The 7,225-nt window shown below is 43.8% G+C and overlaps 1 protein-coding gene across 4 annotated transcripts in view; it reads right to left on the reverse strand.

The window, feature by feature from the left end:
• The window catches only part of CTNNA3 (catenin alpha 3), a 1,138,512-nt gene extending 1,136,041 nt beyond the window's left edge, over positions 1 to 2,471 (reverse strand). For all 4 annotated transcript variants that reach the window (XM_061635143.1, XM_061635144.1, XM_061635142.1 and 1 more), the window contains exon 1: positions 2,343 to 2,471. The gene's annotated coding sequence lies outside the window, so the exon portion shown is untranslated. The remainder of the gene's footprint in view (positions 1 to 2,342) is intronic.
• Between the last annotated feature and the right edge of the window lie 4,754 nt (positions 2,472 to 7,225).

Below are 7,225 nucleotides of genomic sequence, written 5' to 3' on the forward strand. Positions count from 1 at the left end.
CCAGCCTTTCCTCAGACTAAACTAAAAACACAACCCTCTCTTAGGGCCCAGGAGGGGGGCTCTCCTGAAGAGTTTCAATAACAATAGGATCTCCCTGAACCATTCGCCAGTTAATGGGCTCTTGATACACCCATTAACCTACCCAGACACTCTATAAGACTAACAAAGGAGACTCCTCTGAGCAGCGGAACAGGTTTCTCAGCTGCAGAGCCCAACTCCAGGTGCAGGGTCCCAAATAAGAGGCTGGAAAGAGGACTCATAAAAATCATCTATCTCAACTCCCAAACCCATAACACTGTTACCAGAAAAGATTACACAAGTATCCAAGTTTACTGCAACAATGCCAACTTGCACTAGCTATTCTTTCCAACCAGCTTATTAAGAAATGCAAGGACATGATTATCAGGTGAGCAAGTAATCCTGGGAAGAAAAATAATTCTGCATTTCAGACAGGATCAGAAGGCTTTTAAACCATGAAGTTGCAACTAAAGTTATGGGATCTCCCAAAACCTCAACGATCTTTGGGGGGGAAATCCTGTTTAGCATTTATCAGCAGAACTATAGTCATTGATCTTTCCTATATATGGCCTTTATCTCTTCTTCACTTCACTGATTTTATATTATTCTGGCAGCCTCCTTATCCCACTGGTATTTTCACTTTTGTCATGTATGCATGAATAACAATGTAGTATCCCTTCTGTAAATAGTATGGTTCAGTTCTCAGTTTTAAAAAAAGCATCTCAGGGTTTCACTTATATGATATTTTTGCTCATATACTGAACTACTGGAGCATCTGCTGTCAGATTCTATAGGACATGGACTATAGAACCATTAGACAAATATTCAACTATTGTCATTTGACCATGAATCCACACCTATGTGTTGAGCAACATCAGTGGGTTGTTATAACATATGACTTCAATTCATTCTCCCACTCAACTACTTATTTGAAATGCCCTTTGCTGTCTTTTTCCAGAGTGTTATTTCTTAAATAGAGCCTTTAACACAGTTGGTACTCTTCAAATTGGAGCCAATAAATCAGTAACTGGGCCATCATACAAAATACAATTATTTGGGTGGCATGGTCCTGACTTGTATCAGCCTGTCACTATATATATATATATACACATATACATATATATATATATATATACACAGTAAGAAGAGTGTAACTCTAAGCATGCTTATTAGTAGGAAGTAATTGTCATTGAACTAAGTGGGGCTTTTTTCTGAGCAAACACTTTTCTTAGGATCATAGTTGCACAATTGCACTAGTGTCCAATTTCAGAACATCAGTTAGTTTGTAATGACAGACAAAACAGTAAAAACACAATAAAATGTGAGTCTTTCTCAACAATAATTCAACATAAAGAATATAACTTGAAATACAATCTAAAGTCTCAATACTTGATAGCTTCATACATTGCCTTAGCAGTCACTACAAAAACTAAAGAGATGGAACATATGTCTCCTTTGATTAATATAGACCCGTAACAACCACTATGCAATTTGTGGGAAGATCTCAATTGTTTTTAACATGCTTTACAATGCTGTGTGCAATAGACACCTCCTGTAACAGTCGTAATCACAGGTGATGGGTACCCTTTCATACCTTCCAATGCCCTGCAAATTACAGGTGCTATACGCAGGTACATATTTTTCCAATGCTCACAAACTGAAAACTTCTGCATGATTATAGAGTTTAATAGGATATACTTCCAAGTGTGCATAGGATTACAGCTTTAAGTCAATATTTTTGACTATGCTATATGTATCATCCCATGAGTTCTTGGCACGTAAATATGAGTTCTTCGGGAAACTAGATCTCAGGAGCAGAATAAAGTATATTAAATGAGGTTATGTGCAAATATATCTAATTCCTATAATTTATTCTGATTTCAGAACTGAAATGTTCTTGGTACAGAAATAGGTGAAGGTAGCACAGAATATACAAAATCCTGTATGTAAGAACATATTTCTGTATCCACTTCAGACAGGAAGAATATTATTACATGCTGTCATTCCTAAGAAATCTTTCTCTTATTAACATAGCTAGATGGAGTAGCCACATAATTTATGCACACAGGAACGGTGTAAAGCCACTTTGGTTTTTTCTTTCTATGTAATGATTGAATGAACAAAAATTGGCATTTCAGAAGTTAAAAGCTTTTGTAACTTGAACAGTTACAACACAGTTGATAGTGACAGTTCCTTAAGTACATATGTACTATACGGTGTCACTGATTTTTTTTAAAAAAAATGAACAGCTAGTCACAGGACTCAACTGAATAGTAGTTTGTGACCAAAAAATGTTTTAAAGGTGCTAATACCACATCACTCACCTATTTCAGAATGCAAACAGTTGACATTCAAGTGCTGAACCAATGTCTAGGCAATTCTTCCAGAGTTTAGAAGTTCAGTACAGCTATTATAACTCACTACTTGGCTTATCATACATCTGCAAACAGAAAGCCTGACAAGCACTCTAGTGTATTTCAGGGTAAGTGACAGCAGGACATAGTGGCTGCTGGACAGGGGGGATGGGCAATCCTTAAAGCTATACAGAGCAATATAAGCTCTTGTGTGAATAATTAAGAAGTACTAATAAAAACATATTCTTCTAGTCTACATGGAACAACCAGATAAAACATACCAGAATAAAAGATGCCTTGCCATGCTAGGAGAAAACTGCCTTTGTTTCCAGATTATGGTTTTTTTCCTTTCTTCACTCCTACAATTTGGTCAAACGCCAATGTCAGTCTCAAAGCAATGAGTCAGAATCTCAAAGAGGACAGTAAAGGGATTCATAAGGTTCTCACCCACTGCCCTGGGTTTGCAATGTTGTTGTTGTTACTCGTTCTTTTCTGTGTCATGTGGCAACCCACGGGATGCTGTATCTGGCTCATAAGATGTACTGCTATTTTGCTTTCCACCCACTTCTAAACAGAGGTATGCTGGTAAGAAACAGTACTCAACCTCACACCAATTTTAGTTGCCCTCCTGTGTGCAGATGTCTAGAGCAGATTCTCCCCTGCCCCCTAGGATGGAATGAACGAGTACAAACTTTCAGCTGTTATCATCCTCAGGCTGCTTCCACCCTGGGCGTTTACTGTGGAACAGCCATGCTTTATTCACTCACTTTTTACAGGGCATTGCATGGTGTATTGATCAAAATGTCCTCATCCCAAAAAACATGACTTTTTTTTAACACAATGGAACAGCTGTGCAATTTCTTCAGGTATAGAAAACTCATCCTGTGACTGTTCTGGACTATACAGGCCAATACCAGTCTGTGTAAATTGTGTCCTAGACTTTTAATTCTGTATGAGAATCTATCACTTTATCCCTCAGCTTTCTGAATAGCATTACCTTACATCGCTTTATTTTCTCCCCTTTCCCCCATTGCAGAGGTGAGAGTCATGCCTGGGAATGCAATGAGAGGGAGTATTTAAACCTTCCCCCTTACACACACAATGGTACCAATGAAACCCCTACTAAAAAAAAATTGGGACTGGGGAAAGGGAGACTGACCACTTGGTTACATTATGTTATTTAGATCCAAGATGTTGGGAAGCAGAGTTGTATATTGCTTCCAACTTAAATCAGAACAGCCATGACCAGGTGCTATAAATCCTCCAGTCAGGCATCCTAAGTTGTAGTTGGAAGGGGGGTTATCCTCCACCAGTACAGTTCAGTTCAGTCAACGAGCAGAAGCTATTTCATGTGTGCACCTTATTTGTCTCATTATTTATTTATTACATTTATATACCTCTCCATAGCCAAAGCTCTCTGGGCGGGTTACAGCAATTAAAAACATTAAAAACAAATATACAAATTTTAAAACACACCAAAACAATTTTTAAACAATTTAAAATTTTTTAAAAACAATTTAAAAACACATGCTAAAATGCCTGAGAGAAGCGGAAAGTCTTAACCTGGCGCTGAAAAGATAACAGTGTTGGCACCAGGCGCACCTCATCAGGGAGATCATTCTTGTAAGCATGAGAAGCTATTCAAGCAGATACTAAAATGGTTGAGAAAGGGATCTTAAGCCTTTAATGCAGGAGTAGCCAGCTGCTCCCACTCCCAATGTTTTGGGCTAGTACTTTTATCAGCTTCAACCAGTATGACCAATTGTAAGGGATTATGGGAGTTGTAGTCCACAGCATCTGTAGATCACCACACTGACTCCCCTTGCTTTATTACAAAGTAAAAGGGAACTGCACATTAAATCACCAAACCTCTTAGCAAGCCGAGACCATGCAAAGGCATAATTAGTAGGATGTGTTTTATAATTGTAAAAAAGGTAAAGGTGTCCCCGCACTTATCGGCCGAGTCATTTCTGACTCTTAGAGTGACGTCTTGAGAGGTTTACTAGGCAGACCGTATATATGGGGTGGGATTGCCAGTTCCTTCCCCGGTCTTTCTTTACCCCCCCCCCGCATATGCCAGGTACTCATTTTACCGACCACGGATGGATGGAAGGCTGAGTGGACCTCGACCCCTTTTACCGGAAATTCAACTTCCTCCTTCCATTGGAATCAAACGGCCATGAGCAGAGCTTTGGCTGCGTTACCGCTGCTTACCACTCTGCGCCACAGAGTTAGCTCTTAATTTTATATTTATCACAGAACATCACCATCAGTTGATGTCAGCACAACTCTAGGAATAATATTTGTTAGGTTCTTTCCTGTTATAGAGACAATACACAAACACAAATCATGTTTTATAGGAGCTTCACAAATCATGCCTATATATTGTGTGAAGGGGTGAAATAAGACAAGGACACATCAGCTTGGGTTGAACAACGGCCACTTTATTAAACTATACAAAAACACCTTTTAAAGTGACCTGCAGAGGGAAACCTAGGTGCGGAACTATCTATAAGCAAGCATCTTGCCATACAGCTCACGGGCAACCAGCCCCTGCTTGGGACAAGGGCAAGCGCCATCTGCTTACCCTTTCCACCAGCCACACCCAGTAGGTGAGTAGGGGGGGCCTTCTCAGGTCACCACCCCCCGGGGCCGCACAACCCTCGGGTGGATGAGTTAAGTTGGCCCCAAAAGCAGCCCATATCCTGCCCTCAAGCTGCAAAGCTCTGACAGACAGGCCTCTGGAACCGCCAATCACCTCCAAAGGTGCCTAAGGGGGCCACCGAGCTGTCCTTACCTATTTCCCTTTCCGCACCTTCCCGCCATAAAAAGGGGACAAATCTCTATTTAGTCCCCTTTTACCCACTGCCGAGAAGCACCTCTCGCAGACATCTCTGCAGGTCTGCCAAAAAGACGTTACCTGCGTCAGACAGGTGAACGCCATCGGCCCTGTACAGTTCACCCATCCAATGCTGAATGCAGGGTGTGAAATAGCCAACCCCCCCTGCCCCAGAATAGCCAACCGAATTTGCCGGTTGACCTTCTTTCGCGCTTGGTCCATCCCTATCGGGCTCCAGACACTACGCCAAACCCTTCATAGGAGTATGTCTGACCAAAGCAGACGTACCCAAGGCCGACATTGCCTTATTAACTGCATGCCATGCATGCCTGCCAAACTGAGGGCCATGCCCTTTCATTGCAACTGAGGGCCATGCCCTTAAGTAACCGAGGCCATCGTTGCTTCCTGAGCTGCATGTCCACACATGCCTGCCAAACTGAGGGCCATGCCCTTCCGTTGCCTCCTGAACTGCATGTCCGCACATGCCTGCCAAGCTGAGGGCCATGCCCTTCCGTTGCCTCGCCAACTGCATGTCCGCACATGCCTGCCAAACTGAGGGCCATGCCCTTAAGTAACCGAGGCCATCGTTGCCTCCTGAACTGCATGTCCGCACATGCCTGCCAAACTGAGGGCCATGCCCTTAAGTAACCGAGGCCGTCGTTGCCTCCTGAACTGCATGTCCGCACATGCCTGCCAAACTGAGGGCCATGCCCTTCCGTTGCCTCCTGAACTGCATGTCCGCACTAGGGTTGCCAGGTCTCTGGTTTTCTGCCGGAGTCTCAGGGAAAAGGGGGCCGTCTCCGGCCTCTGGCCATAGTCTCTTTGAAGAGGACTGATCTCCAGCTTTTCAGTGTCTCCCTGAGGCACGCATGCATGATTGACACACGCATGCGTGACGGCTGTGGTTGGCCGCCGCCTTCCCGCCCTTTGTGATTGAGGGCGGGACTACTGGAGAGACAGGAGGTGATTGCTGCCGCTCCTGCAGGCCTCCTCGAGCAGCAGGAAGAAGGCCTGTTGGTCGGAGGAGGCGGTGAGAGGCCGGCGCGGCTTGTTGGTAGCTAGGCCCGTGGCTGGTTCCAGGCGAGAGAGAGTGAGAGAGTGAGAGAGTGAGAGAGTGAGAGAGTGAGAGAGAGACAGAGACAGAGACAGAGACAGAGACAGAGACAGAGACAGAGACAGAGACAGACAGAGAGAGAGTGAGTGAGTGAGTGAGTGAGTGAGTGAGTGAGAGAGTGAGAGAGTGAGAGAGTGAGAGAGTGAGAGAGTGAGAGAGTGAGAGAGTGAGAGAGTGAGAGAGTGAGAGAGAGACAGAGACAGAGACAGAGACAGACAGAGAGAGTGAGAGAGTGAGAGAGTGAGAGAGTGAGAGAGAGAGTGAGAGAGAGAGTGAGAGAGTGAGAGAGAGAGTGAGAGAGTGAGAGAGTGAGAGAGAGAGTGAGTGAGAGAGAGTGAGTGAGTGAGAGAGTGAGTGAGTGAGTGAGTGAGTGAGTGAGTGAGTGAGTGAGTGAGTGAGTGAGTGAGTGAGTGAGTGAGTGAGTGTGTGTGAGAGAGAGAGAGAGAGAGAGAGAGAGAGAGAGAGAGAGAGAGAGAGAGAGAGAGAGAGAGAGAGAGAGAGAAAGAGAGAGAGAGAGAGAGAGAGTTAGTTAGTTCTTAGGGCTTCAGCAAATACCTAGAGGAAAACTATTTTCCATAGGGCTCATTCTTGGCCTTCTCCCTCCACTAATACAAAGAGTAAACCATTCTGCTTTCCCTGTATGTTTTCCCAATCTCAGTAGCTTTCTCTCTTTTCTCTGAAAGACAATGAGAAGCAGGCACCAATACAGGTATTATAAATATATATTGGCTGGAGGGGCAGTGGTCCCCTGCTCACTCCGCTCACTGTTCCTGTTCCACACCCTACTTGAGTGTTTTGGTCTGGATGGAATGTGTCCTTGAACTGGGATAATGACTTTTACTTGCCTGGATTGACGATGGGGAAGGGTGTGTGTGTGTAGATGTGATGTTCCTATATTAA

This window comes from Rhineura floridana, chromosome 7 (assembly GCF_030035675.1).
Source record: "Rhineura floridana isolate rRhiFlo1 chromosome 7, rRhiFlo1.hap2, whole genome shotgun sequence".
NCBI lineage: Eukaryota > Metazoa > Chordata > Lepidosauria > Squamata > Rhineuridae > Rhineura > Rhineura floridana.